Source organism: Coregonus lavaretus (genome assembly GCF_964263955.1).
Source record: "Coregonus lavaretus genome assembly, contig: HAP1_SCAFFOLD_1096, whole genome shotgun sequence".
Taxonomy (NCBI): domain Eukaryota; kingdom Metazoa; phylum Chordata; class Actinopteri; order Salmoniformes; family Salmonidae; genus Coregonus; species Coregonus lavaretus.
This window is the reverse complement of record NW_028158416.1, coordinates 52440-66695: the sequence shown is the minus strand read 5'-3', so window position 1 is coordinate 66695 and position 14256 is coordinate 52440. Positions and strand designations below refer to the sequence as shown.

General features: G+C 41.0%; 1 long non-coding RNA gene across 3 annotated transcripts; it reads left to right on the top strand.

Annotated features, from left to right (window-relative positions):
• Positions 1-3469: 3469 nt before the first annotated feature.
• On the top strand, positions 3470-13742 carry LOC311124029. Of its 3 annotated transcripts, XR_014612678.1 has the most exons (4): positions 3470-3566; positions 11633-11752; positions 12554-12673; positions 13475-13742. It is a non-coding gene; the product is annotated as an uncharacterized lncRNA (long non-coding RNA). The 3 variants fall into 3 exon arrangements; XR_014612679.1 differs by lacking the exons at positions 3470-3566; positions 11633-11752 and adding an exon at positions 7085-7179; XR_014612680.1 differs by lacking the exon at positions 3470-3566 and having other exon boundaries at positions 11550-11752.
• Positions 13743-14256: the final 514 nt, after the last annotated feature.

Here is a 14256-nt window from a genome sequence, read left to right as displayed (position 1 = left end):
ATTGGGCTAGAAAAAGTAATTGCATTAAATCACCTGACTGTTTGGATGTGTCTGTTAGTTAATGTTTTATTTCTGAGAGATAATGAATAAAAGAGAACAATTGACATTCAATAATTAGTTGTCACTGTGTTCACCACAACCAACATGCTTGATCTCATGTTTAGGGGTCAGTGCTCAAATGGGTCTCTCTGGATCGAGAGAGGAGGAGGGCCCTGCCTCTAAAATGAGTCTCTCTGGGGAGAGAGAGGAGGGGGGCCCTGCCTCTAAAATGAGTGTCTCTGGGGAGAGAGAGGAGGGGGGCCCTGCCTCTAAAATGAGTCTCTTTGGGGAACATGACACCAAAACTAAGAGGTGAGCTGAAAATATTGTTTAAGAATTTATATTAGAAAATGCTATATAGGAGAAAAGAAAATCACATTTGTGATTTTTCATCAGAAATGATTACTTATTGGTAACTTCAATATAACTATTGTAGATTTGAGATGTGATTTAAAACCATTGTTTAGCTGGAATGTAATGTTCGTATCCTGTATATTTGACTGTGATACGTAGTTGTCTCACCTAGCTACCTTAAGATGAATGCATTTACAGATGCCATATCTTAATTTGACATTGTTTCTCACAGCAGGAACATAATCCTGCAGCAATAGCAAATGTGTATTTTTAGGTGGATTATAATTAAGGGATATTTTCTGTAGGGGTTCATACATTTTTCATCAGGAAAAATCAAGTCTGACATTTTAAAGTGGAAATTACCCACTTTAGACGCCTTTATAAAGCCTTGTAGTGGTTTAATCATTTCTTTAAACATTAATAGCTAATTGACCAACATTTCTGAAAATGGATATATAGTGTTTTGGAATGAAACTCTTGTTTCCCCATCTGAGCTCAGAGTAGATGAGAGACGTAATGTTTGTCTCTGTTGTGTTGAAGTCCAATCAAGCAGGAGAGGCCAGCCTCCCCTGTACCCAGCTGTGTGTCCATGAAGAGTGACCGGTCTATGAATCAACCTCTAAACTTTAGAGAGGGAGACTTTTCTAGTGAACAAAGGTAAGAAGAACTCATGGGTCATGGTCAGTGAGTTAAACAACACTGTCTCTAGTCATTTCTCCTCTCCCATTTTCCCATTTATTTTTGTTGTTTTCATAATCCATAGGCTAATCTTTTTTTCCATTTTCATAGTCCTGAAACAATATTAAACTAACACAACATTCCCTCCCTGTGAGTGTGTGTGTGTGTGTGTGTGTGTGTGTGTGTGTGTGTGTGTGTGTGTGTGTGTGTGTGTGTGTGCACTCCCTGGATGAGGAGATGTAATCTCTATCCTGATTGCCAAGTCACTTTTATCCCTACCTACATGTACATATTACCTCAATTACCTCAACTACCTGGTACCCCTGCACGTTGACTCAGTACTGGTACTCCTTATATATAGTCTAGTTATTACCTCAACTACCTGGTACCCCTGCACATTGACTCAGTACTGGTACTCCTTATATATAGTCTAGTTATTACCTCAACTACCTGGTACCCCTGCACATTGACTCAGTACTGGTACTCCTTGTATATAGTCTAGTTATTACCTCAACTACATGGTACCCTGCACATTGACTCAGTACTGGTACTCCTTATATATGGTCTAGTTATAACCTCAACTACCTGGTACCCCTGCACATTGACTCAGTACTGGTACTCCTTATATATAGTCTAGTTATAACCTCAACTACCTGGTACCCTGCACATTGACTCAGTACTGGTATTCCTTGTATATAGTCTAGTTATTACCTCAACTACCTGGTACCCCTGCACATTGACTCAGTATTGGTACTCCTTATATATAGTCTAGTTATTACCTCAACAACCCTGTACCCCTGCACATTGACTCAGTACTGGTACTTCTTGTATATAGTCTAGTTATTACCGCAACTACCTGGTACCCATGGACATTGACTCAGTACTGGTTCTCCTTGTATATAGTCTAGTTATTACCTCAACTACCTGGTACCCCTGCACATTGACTCAGTACTGGTACTCCTTGTATATAGTCTAGTTATTACCTCAACTACCTGGTACCCTGCACATTGACTCAGTACTGGTACTCCTTATAGCCTCATTATTATTATTTCATTGTGTTACTATTTACTTTTTCTTTGTTTTTAACTGCATTGTTGGGAAAGGGCTCGTTAGTAAGCATTTCATGGTAAAGTGTACACCTGTTGTATTCAGCGCATGTGAGAAATACAATTTGATTTGAAGGTCATTGGCTCTAACGGTCGTCTCGTGCCGAACAGCGCATGTTCGGATGTTGAAGCACTGTGGCTAGGAAAAACTCCCTAGAAAGGCAGGAACCTAGGAAGAAACCTAGAGAGGAACCAGGCTCTGAGGGGTGGCCAGTCCTCTTCTGGCTGTGCTGGGGGGAGATTATAACAGTACATGGCCATTAAGGCCAGATCATTCTTCAAGATGTTCAAATGTTCATAGACGACCAGCAGGGTCAAATAATAATCACAGTGGTTATAGAGGGTGCAACAGGTCAGCATCTCCGGAGTAAATGTCAGTTGGCTTTTCATAGTCGATCATTCAGAGGTTGAGACAGCAGGTGAGAGCGAGAGAGAGAGAGCGAGAGAGAGAGAGCGAGAGAGAGCGAGAGAGAGCGAGAGAGAGAGAGACGGAGAGGGAGAGAGAGCGAGGGTAACAGTCAGCCAGATTAGGCTACAGGTAAAAAAATAACCTGGCTGTTGTTGACAAGCACAGGCCTATTCAGTTCATATCCATATTATTAATATTTGATTCAGTGATTGAAATTAAGACCCCATCCTCAGTAGCCTATTCCAGCAGGCTACTGGGCAACAGAAGCACTTCCTACCTCAACATCGTCTTGCTATTCATGTTAAATAAATGAATCTGTCAATTTGAACTAAGCAAGCTGCTAAATCATTCAGCTTACATCTTGCCTACATGTTGCCCAGGCTACTGGAGGCTGTCTGAAATAAGATGTAGGCCTATCAGGGGCACATTTTTTGGGATAGTTTTCAGGCCTTGTGGGTGGGTTTTGAGTAGTCATTGGGCTAGAAAAAGTAATTGCATTAAATCACCTGAATGTTTGGATGTGTCTGTTACTTAATGTTTTATTGCTGAGAGATAACGAATAAAAGAGAACACTGTGTTAACCGCAACCAACATGCTGGATCTCTGTTTAGGGGTCAGTGCTATAAAAGGAGTCGCTCTGGGGAGAGAGAGGAGGGGGGCCCTGCCTCTAAAAGGAGTCTCTCTGGGGAGAGAGAGGAGGGGGGCCCTGCCTCTAAAAGGAGTCTCTCTGGGGAGAGAGAGGAGGGGGGCCCTGCCTCTAAAATGAGTCTATCTGGGGAGAGAGAGGAGGGGGGCCCTGCCTCTAAAAGGAGTCGCTCTGGGGAGAGAGAGGAGGGGGGCCCTGCATCTAAAAGGAGTCTCTCTGGGGAGAGAGAGGAGGGGGGCCCTGCCTCTAAAAGGAGTCTCTCTGGGGAGAGAGAGGAGGGGGGCCCTGCCTCTAAAATGAGTCACTTTGGGGGACATGACACCAAAGCTAAGAGGTGAGCTGAAAATATTGTTTAAGAATTTATATTCCAAAGTGCTATATAGGAGAAAGAAAATCACATTTGTGTTTTTTCATCAGAAATTATTACTAATGGGTACCTTCAATGTAACTATTGTAGATTTGAGATGTGATTTAAAACCATTGTTTTGCTGGAATGTAATGTTCGTATCCTGTATATTTGACTGTGATACGTGGTTGTCTCACCTAGCTACCTTAAGATGAATGCATTTACAGATGCCATATCTTAATTTGACCCAGTTTCTCACAGCAGGAAAATAATCCTGCAGCAATAGCAAATGTGCATTTTTATGTGGATTATAATTAAGGGATATTTTCTGTAGGGGTTCATACATTTTTCATCAGGGAAAATCAAGTCTGACATTTTAAAGTGGAAATTACACACTTTAGACACCTTTATAAAGCCTTGTAGTGGTTTAATAATTTATTTAAACAATAAAAGCTAATTGACCAACATTTCTGAAAATGGATATATAGCGTTTTGGAATGAAACTCTTCTTATGTTTCCCCATCTGAGCTCAGAGTAGATGAGAGATGTAATGTTTGTCTCTGTTGTGTTGAAGTCCAATCAAGCAGGAGAGACCAGCCTCCCCTGTACCCAGCTGTGTGTCCATGAAGAGTGACCGGTCTATGGTTCAACCTCTAAAGTTTAGAGAGGGAGACTTTTCTAATGAACAAAGGTAAGAAGAACTCATGGGTCATGGTCAGTGAGTTAAACAACACTGTCTCTAGTCATTTCTCCTCTCCCATTTTCCCATTTATTTTTGTTGTTTTCATAATCCATAGGCTGATCCTTTTTTCCATTTTCATAGTCCTGAAACATTATCAAACAAACACAACATTCCCTGTGTGTGTGTGTGTGTGTGTGTGTGTGTGTGTGTGTGTGTGTGTGTGTGTGTGTGTGTGTGTGTGTGTGTGTGTGTGTGTGTGTGTGTGTGTGTGTGTGTGTGTGTGTCAGTGAGTGAGTGTGTGTGTGTGTGCACTCCCTGGATGAGGAGATGTAATCTCTATCCTGATTGCCTAGTCACTTTTACCCCTACCTACATGTACATATTACCTCAACTACCTGGTACCCTTGCACATTGACTCAGTACTGGTACTCCTTGTATATAGTCTAGTTATTACCTCAACTACCTGGTACCCTGCACATTGACTCAGTAGTGGTACTCCTTGTATATAGTCTAGTTATTACCTCAACTACCTGGTACCCTGCACATTGACTCAGTACTGGTACTCCTTGTATATAGTCTAGTTATTACCTCAACTACCTGGTACCCTGCACATTGACTCAGTACTGGTACTCCTTGTATATAGTCTAGTTATTACCTCAACAACCCTGTACCCCTGCACATTGACTCAGTACTGGTACTCCTTGTATATAGTCTAGTTATTACCTCAACTACCTGGTACCCTGCACATTGACTCAGTACTGTTACTCCTTGTATATAGTCTAGTTATTACCTCAACTACCTGGTACCCTGCACATAGACTCAGTACTGGTACTCCTTATAGCCTCATTATTGTTATATCATTATGTTACTATTTCCTTTTTTTAATAGCTAATTTTTCGTACGTTTTAACTGCATTGTTGGGAAAGGGCTCGTTAGTAAGCATTTCACGGTAAAGTGTACAGCTGTTGTTTTCAGCGCATGTGAGAAATACAATTTGATTTGAAGGTCATTGGCTCTAACGGTCGTCTCGTGCCGAACAGCGCATGTTCAGATGTTGAAGCACTGTGGCTAGGAAAAACTCCCTAGAAAAGCAGGAACCTAGGAAGAAACCTAGAGAGGAACCAGGCTCTGAGGGGAGGCCAGTCCTCTACTGGCTGTACTGGGTAGAGAGGAACCAGGCTCTGAGGGGTGGCCAGTCCTCTTATGGCTGTGCTGGGGGGAGATTATAACCGTACATGGCCATTAAGGCCAGATCATTCTTCAAGATGTTCAAATGTTCATAGATGACCAGCAAGGTCAAATAATAATCACAGTGGTTATAGAGGTTGCAACAGGTCAGCACCTCAGGAGTAAATGTCAGTTGCCTTTTCATAGTCGATCATTCAGAGGTTGAGACAGCAGGTGTGTGCAAGCATTGTCCTAATCAGTTCATATCCATATTATTAATATTTGATTCATTGATTGAAATTATGACCCCATTCTCAGTAGCCTATTCCAGCAGGTTACTTGGTAACAGAGGCACTTCCTACCTCAAAATTAGTTAAATAAATTAATCTGTCAATTTGAACTAATCAATTTGAACGAAGCATAATTGTATATGTCGCTTGTTTGCATCAATTGCAAAGACATTTGCAACTTTGTATTTGTAGTCAACTTTGTTCTGAATTTATCTGCGCTCACAAAGAGACGGATAAACCATGTGGTTCTATGTTTAGCGGAGATCTTCTGTGTATAAAGTGACGCGGGAGGGCAAAAAAGCATCTAACGACGCACTTGGCTGTTCTACAAGTGGTCTGAGGCAGGTGTTAGAATATGAGCGTTTTCAAGTGCAACGTTAATAACGATGGTTTTGGGAAACAGCTCAGAGATTTAACAATGCTCCTACGAAGGTTCTAACGATGAACTTAGCCTTAAGATGCTTTTGGGATACCAGGCCCTGGACAAAAACATCTGCTAAATTCAAAGGTAAATGTTTTACATACAGATCTCATATTACTGGATTTATTTTTTTAAACAATTTTTTATATTGATGTTACAAATGTATCATGTGTACAGTTCTTTATAAAAAATGTAGTTATTTGTTACATTTGACTGTGTAAAACCTAGCAGTACTACTTATTTCTCTGAGAGTGCGGCAGATGTACATTCAAGAATTAGTTGTCACTGTGTTAACCACAACCAACATGCTGTATCTCTGTTTAGGGGTCAGTGGTCTAAAATTAGTCTGTCTGGGGAGAGAGAGGACCAATTTTCTACTCTGAGACACTTTTTGGATACGTGCCCAGATCTCAAAATATTGTTTTAAAAAACGAATAATTTTTGTTTGACATAATAAAAAAAGAATATTACTAATGTACCCGACTTGGGTTTAGTTTATTGTGTGGCTCTGCTCATGTCCGCGTTCTGGAACTGTCCGCGTCCCCGTACAGAACTGTCCGCGTCCACGGACGGTTTGGCGCCAAGCATATTGTCCAGTTACGCGCAGAGTGGTCTGAGGTGATCTTGGGGAATAACGACGGAGTTCGTTACAGTGTTGAGACACCGAAGTTTATTGTTCAATTTGCTTTTTGCGTAATGGTCAGTGACAGTATGAGTGTTGCCAGATCCTTTTCACTCGCTAGTCTTGTTTAATTGTGTGGTTCACCGGATTCGTCATCATCCTCGAGGGACAGACGAACGACCTGCTAGTTAGCCAAGCTAGTCGGTACAGCTAGCTAAGCTAGCTACTCTACCAGCAGCATCGTAGTTATCCAACTACCACTACATCATCACCGGCTGCTTGCATTTCTTGTGGACCGATTGAGCTCCCTGGTTGTTTCTTCCACCTGTTAAATACCGTGGAGGGCTTCTCCCTCTCTCGTTGACGGATGCTGGCCTACGCTCCCTCTGTCCGGTTCTCCTCTCTTCACTAGATGGACGGTAACTTTAGTGTTTAACCCCTCTGTGTCCAAGGACCAAACTTTTTAATAATATTTTCGGGCGCGCCAAGGTTTTTATTGTTTGTAAAACTTTAGTGGAGAGCTCTCAATTTGCCGGATTTTAGGTATATAAAGTGCCTTCAGAAAGTATTCACACCCCTTGACTTTTTCCACATTTTGTTATGTTAAAGCCTGAATTTAAAATGCATATAATTCAGATTTATTTGGTCACTGGCCTACACACAATACCCCATAATGTCAAAATGGAATTATGTTTTACGAAGTCTTTACAAATGTAATTAAAAATGAAAAGCTGAAATGTCTTGAATCAGTAAGTATTCAACCCCTTTGTTATGGCAAGCCTGAAAAGTTTCAGGAGTAGAAATGCGCTTAACAAGTCACATAATAAGCAGTAGGAGTGCGTGGGTCAAATCACTGGGGAAGACAAGCCAGAAAAATACATATTACAATCTACAGTTGGTCTGAAGTTTACATACACCTTAGCCAAATACATTTAAACTCAGTTTTTCACAATTCCTGACATTTAATCCTAGTAAGAATTCCCTGTCTTAGGTCAGTTAGGATCACCACTTTATTTTAAGAATGTGAAATGTCTTTCATCACATTCCCAGTGGGTCAAAAGTTTACATACACTCAATTAGTATTTGGTAGCGTTGCCTTTAAATTGTTTAACTTGGGTCAAACGTTTCAGGTAGCCTTCCACAAGCTTCCCACAATAAGTTGGGTGAATTTTGGCCCATTCCTCCTGACAGAGCTGGTGTAACTGAGTCAGGTTTATAGGCCTCCTTGCTCGCACATGCTTTTTAAGTTCTGCCCACAAATTTTCTATAGGATTGAGGTCAGGGCTTTATGATGGCCACTCCAATACCTTGACTTTGTTGTCCTTAAGCCATTTTGCCACAACTTTGGAAGTATGCTTGGGGTCATTGTCCATTTGGAAGACCCATTTGTGACCAAGCTTTAACTTCCTGACTGATGTCTTGAGATGTTGCTTCAATTTATCCACATAGCTTTCATTCCTCATGATGCCATCTATTTTGTGAAGTGCACCATTCCCGCCTGCAGCAAAGCACCCCAACAGCATAATGCTGCCACCCCTGTGTTTCACGGTTGGGATGGTGTTCTTTGGCTTGCAAGCAACACCCTTTTTCCTCCAAACATAACGATGGTCATTATGGCCAAACAGTTCAATTTTTGTTTAATCAGACCAGAGGACATTTCTCCAAAAAGTATGATCTTCGTCCCCATGTGCAGATGCAAACCGTAGTCTGGCTTTTTTATGGCGGTTTTGGAGCAGTGGCTTCTTCCTTGCTGAGCGGCCTTTCAGGTTATGTCGATATAGGACTCGTTTTACTGTGGATATAGATACTTTTGTACGCGTTTCCTCCAGCATCTTCACAAAGTCCTTTGCTGTTGTTCTGGGATTGATTTTCACTTTTCGCACCAAAGTACGTTCATCTCTAGGAGACAGGACGCGTCTCCTTCCTGAGTGGTATGACAGCTGCATGGTCCCATGGTGTTTATACTTGCGTACGATTGTTTGTACAGATGAACGTGGTACCTTCAGGCGTTTGGAAATTGCTCAAGATTGTGCAAAGCTGTCATCAAGGCAAAGGGTGGCTACTTTGAAGAATCTCAAATATAAAATATTTTTTGATTTGTTTAATACTTTTTTGGTTACTACATGATTCCATGTGTGTTATTTCATAGTTTTGATGTCATCACTATTATTCTACAATGTAGAAAATAGTAAAAATTAAGAAAACCCCTTAAATGAGTAGCTGTGTCCAAACCTTTGACTGGTACTGTATATATGTATTTATTTTTACACATACACTTTATATTCAAAAGTATGTGGACACGCCATCAAATTAGTGGATTCGGCTATTTCAGTCGCACCCGTTGCTGACAGGTGTATAAAATCGAGCACACAGCCATGCAATCTCCATAGACAAACATTAGTAGTAGAATGGCTTTACTGAAGAGCTCAGTGACTTTCAACGTGGCACGGTCATAGGATGCAACATTTCCAACAAGCTCGCCGCCATTGGACTCTGGAGCAGTGGAAACACGATCTCTGGAGTGATGAATCACGCTTCACCATCTGGCAGTCCGACGGACAAATCTGGGTTTGGCGGATGCCAGGATAACGCTACCTGCCCTAATGCATAGTGCCAACTGTAAAGTTTGGTGGAGGAGAAATAATGGTCTGGGGCTGTTTTTCGTGGTTCGGGCTAGGCCCCTTAGTTCCAGTGAAGGGAAATCTTAACGCTACCGCATACAATGACATTGTAGACGATTCTGTGCACAAAGCAAGGTCCATACAGAAATGGTTTGAACTGGAAGAACTTGACTGGCCTGCACAGAGCCCTGACCTCAACCCCATCGAACACCTTTGGAATGCCTACTGCGAGCCAGGCCTAATCGCCCAACATCAGTGCCCGACCTCACTAATTATCTTATAATAATAATAATAATAATAATATGCCATTTAGCAGACGCTTTTATCCAAAGCGACTTACAGTCATGCGTGCATACATTTTTGTGTATGGGTGGTCCCGGGGATCGAACCCACTACCTTGGCGTTACAAGCGCCGTGCTCTACCAGTTGAGATACAGAGGACCACGGAATGGAAGCAAGTCCCCGCACAATGTTCCAACATCTAGTGGAAATCCTTCCCAGAAGAGTGGAGGCTGGTATAGCAGCAAAGGGGGAACCAACTCCATATTAATGGCCATGATTTTGGAATGAGATGTTGGACCAGGAGGTGTAATGAGATGTTGGACCAGCAGGTGTAATGAGATGTTGGACCAGCAGGTGTAATGAGATGTTGGACCAGCAGGTGTAATGAGATGTTGGACCAGCAGGTGTAATGAGATGTTGGACCAGCAGGTGTAATGAGATGTTGGACCAGCAGGTGTAATGAGATGTTGGACCAGCAGGTGTAATGAGATGTTGGACCAGCAGGTGTAATGAGATGTTGGACCAGCAGGTGTAATGAGATGTTGGACCAGCAGGTGTAATGAGATGTTGAACCAGGAGGTGTATTGAGATGTTGGACCAGCAGGTGTAATGAGATGTTGGACCAGCAGGTGTAATGAGATGTTGGACCAGCAGGTGTAATGAGATGTTGGACCAATAGGTGTAATGAGATGTTGGACCAGCAGGTGTAATGAGATGTTGGACCAGCAGGTGTAATGAGATGTTGGACCAGCAGGTGTAATGAGATGTTGGAGCAGCAGGTGTAATGAGATGTTGGACCAGCAGGTGTAATGAGATGTTGGACCAGCAGGTGTAATGAGATGTTGGACCAGCAGGTGTAATGAGATGTTGGACCAGCAGGTGTAATGAGATGTTGGACCAGCAGGTGTAATGAGATGTTGGACCAGCAGGTGTAATGAGATGTTGAACCAGCAGGTGTAATGAGATGTTGAACCAGCAGGTGTCCACATGCTTTTGATCATGTAGTGTCTGTTTGGTGAAGTAATAAAGAAGGTGTAATATTTTGGGTAGATGTTCCTAGAACAGAATATAACTATATATGGACATATTATAAAGTATGTGCATGAATAGACTCTTAAGGATTAAAGTGGAACTGAGATGAGGAAGTGAATCAGGAGGCTCAATATTAGGAGGGTGTTCTTAATGTTTTTTACACTGTTTGTTTGTTGCTTTATGTAATGGCATATATTTAAATGCTTTGTGTAATGTCACATAATTTAATGCTTTATGCAATGGCATATATTTTAATGCTTTATGTACACTGAGTGTACAAAACATTATGAACACCTGCTTTTTCCATGACATAGATTGATAAGGTGAATCCAGGTGAAAGATTTGATCTCTTATTTATGTAAGTTGTTAAATCAACTTCAATCAGTGTAGATGAAGGGGAGGAGAGAGGTTAATGAAGGATTTTTAAGCCTTGAGACAATTGAGACATTGATTGTGTAAATGTGCCATTCAGATGGTGAATAGGCAAGACAAAATATTTAAGTGTCTTTGAACAGGGTATGGTAGTAGGTACCAGGCACACAGGTTTTTGTCAAGAACTGCAACGCTGCTGGGTTGTTCACGCTCAAAAGTTTCCTGTGTGTATCAAGAGTGGTCCACTACCCAAAGGACATCCAGCCATTTTGACACAACTGTGGGACGCATTGGAGTCAACATGGGCCAGCATCACTGTGGGACGCTTTCGACACCTTGTAGAGTCCATGCCCCGACGAGTTGAGGCTGTTCTGAGGGCAAAAGAGAGGGGAGGTGCAACTCAATATTAGGAGGGTGTTCTTAATGTTTTGTATACTCAGTGTATGTTTGTTGCTTTATGTAATGGCATATATTTTATTGCTTCATGTAATGTATTTTATCTATTGAAATATAGTTTTGATATATTTTAAAATGTAGTTTCATGGGGATTTATTATGTTTTCCAGAATCTCCAACCAAACTCTGAGATCAGTCTCTCCAGTACCCAGTCATCTGTCCATGAAGAGTGACTTCTCTATGGAACGTCCTATAGAGTTTAGTGATGGACCAGTGACCTTTGACCCTAGGTAAAAATGTATCATATTACTATTGAAGATGAGAATCTTCAAGATCTGAAACAAGATGTATTTTGTGTATCTGAGTATATACTGTAAAGCATCTGCTTATAATTAGTTGTTTATGTCATATATTTTAATACACTGAGTGTACAAAACATTATGAACACCTGCTTTTTCCATGACATAGATTGATAAGGTGAATCCAGGTGAAAGATATGATCTCTTATTTATGTAACTTGTTAAATCAACTTCAAGCAGTGTAGATGAAGGGGAGGAGAGAGGTTAATGAAGGATTTTTAAGCCTTGAGACAATTGAGATATGGATTGTGTAAATGTGCCATTCAGATGGTGAATAGGCAAGACAAAATATTTAAGTGTCTTTGAACGGGGTATGGTAGTAGGTACCAGGCACACAGGTTTTTGTCAAGAACTGCAACGCTGCTGGATTGTTCACGCTCAAAAGTTTCCTGTGTGTATCAAGAGTGGTCCACTACCCAAAGGACATCCAGCCATTTTGACACAACTGTGGGACGCATTGGAGTCAACATGGGCCAGCATCCCTGTGGGACGCTTTCGACACCTTGTAGAGTCCATGCCCCGACGAGTTGAGGCTGTTCTGAGGGCAAAAGAGAGGGGAGGTGCAACTCAATATTAGGAAGGTGTTCTTAATGTTTTGTATACTCAGTGTATGTTTTTTGCTTTATATAATGGCATATATTTTATTGCTTCATGTAATGTATTTTATCTCTTGAAATATAGTTTTGATATATTTTAAAATGTAGTTTCATGGGGATTTATTATGTTTTCCAGAATCTCCAACCAAATTCGGAGATCAGTCTCTCCAGTACCCAGTCATCTGTCCATGAAGAGTGACTTCTCTATGGAACGTCCTATACATTTTAGTGATGGACCAGTGACCTTTGACCCTAGGTAAAAATGTATCATATTACTATTGAAGATGAGAATCTTCAAGATCTGAAACAAGATGTATTTTGTGTATCTGAGTATATACTGTAAAGCATCTGCTTATAATTAGTTGTTTATGTCATATATTTTAATACACTGAGTGTACAAAACATTATGAACACCTGCTTTTTCCATGACATAGATTGATAAGGTGAATCCAGGTGAAAGATATGATCTCTTATTTATGTAACTTGTTAAATCAACTTCAATCAGTGTAGTTGAAGGGGAGGAGAGAGGTTAATGAAGGATTTTTAAGCCTTGAGACAATTGAGACATGGATTGTGTAAATGTGCCATTCAGATGGTGAATAGGCAAGACAAAATATTTAAGTGTCTTTGAACGGGGTAAGGTAGTAGGTACCAGGCACACAGGTTTTTGTCAAGAACTGCAACGCTGCTGGGTTTTTCACGCTCAAAAGTTTCCTGTGTGTATCAAGAGTGGTCCACTACCCAAAGGACATCCAGCCATTTTGACACAACTCTGGGACGCATTGGAGTCAACATGGGCCAGCATCCCTGTGGGACGCTTTCGACACCTTGTAGAGTCCATGCCCCGACGAGTTGAGGCTGTTCTGAGGGCAAAAGAGAGGGGAGGTGCAACTCAATATTAGGAAGGTGTTCTTAATGTTTTGTATACTCAGTGTATGTGTTTTGCTTTATGTAATGGCATATATTTTATTGCTTCATGTAATGTATTTTATCTATTGAAATATAGTTTTGATATATTTTATAATGTAGTTTCATGGGGATTTATTATGTTTTCCAGAATCTCCAACCAAACTCTGAGATCAGTCTCTCCAGTACCCAGTCATCTGTCCATGAAGAGTGACTTCTCTATGGAACGTCCTATACATTTTAGTGATGGACCAGTGACCTTTGACCCTAGGTAAGTTACTGGTAGAATGTTTTATATTACTATTGAAGTGGAGAACAAATATGTATTTTGTGTATCTGAGTATATACTGTAAAGCAGGAGGGGGCTTTGTGTGTTTTGTCCAATCAGTGTATATTTTAACATGTTGTTTCATAGTGGTTTATTTATCCCCCCCCCCCCCCCTGATAAAACCCCATGATAAAAAAAAACATGATAAAAAAACACCATGATCCAATCTGTAAGTCGCTCTGGATAAGAGCGTCTGCTAAATGACGTAAATGTAATTGTAATAAAAAAAAAACATGATAAAAAAACCCATGATAAAAAACACCATGATAAAAAACAACCACATTCCTCAGTGAAGAGGTCCTCTACTAACAATCTGAATGGACCGAAAGGCCCCCATGCATCAAACTGTACGGTATTTTGAAGATTGTTCCATAAGTGAGGTGCAAAGACATGAAAAGCTGTTTTACCCAAATCTGTAGTGACAGAAGGAAGGAGTTCTCCATCTAAATCTGTAGTGACAGAAGGAAGGAGTTCTCCATCTAAATCTGTAGTGACAGAAGGAAGGAGTTCTCCATCTAAATCTGTAGTGACAGAAGGAAGGAGTTCTCCATCTAAATCTGTAGTGACAGAAGGAAGGAGTTCTCCATCTAAATCTGTAGTGACAG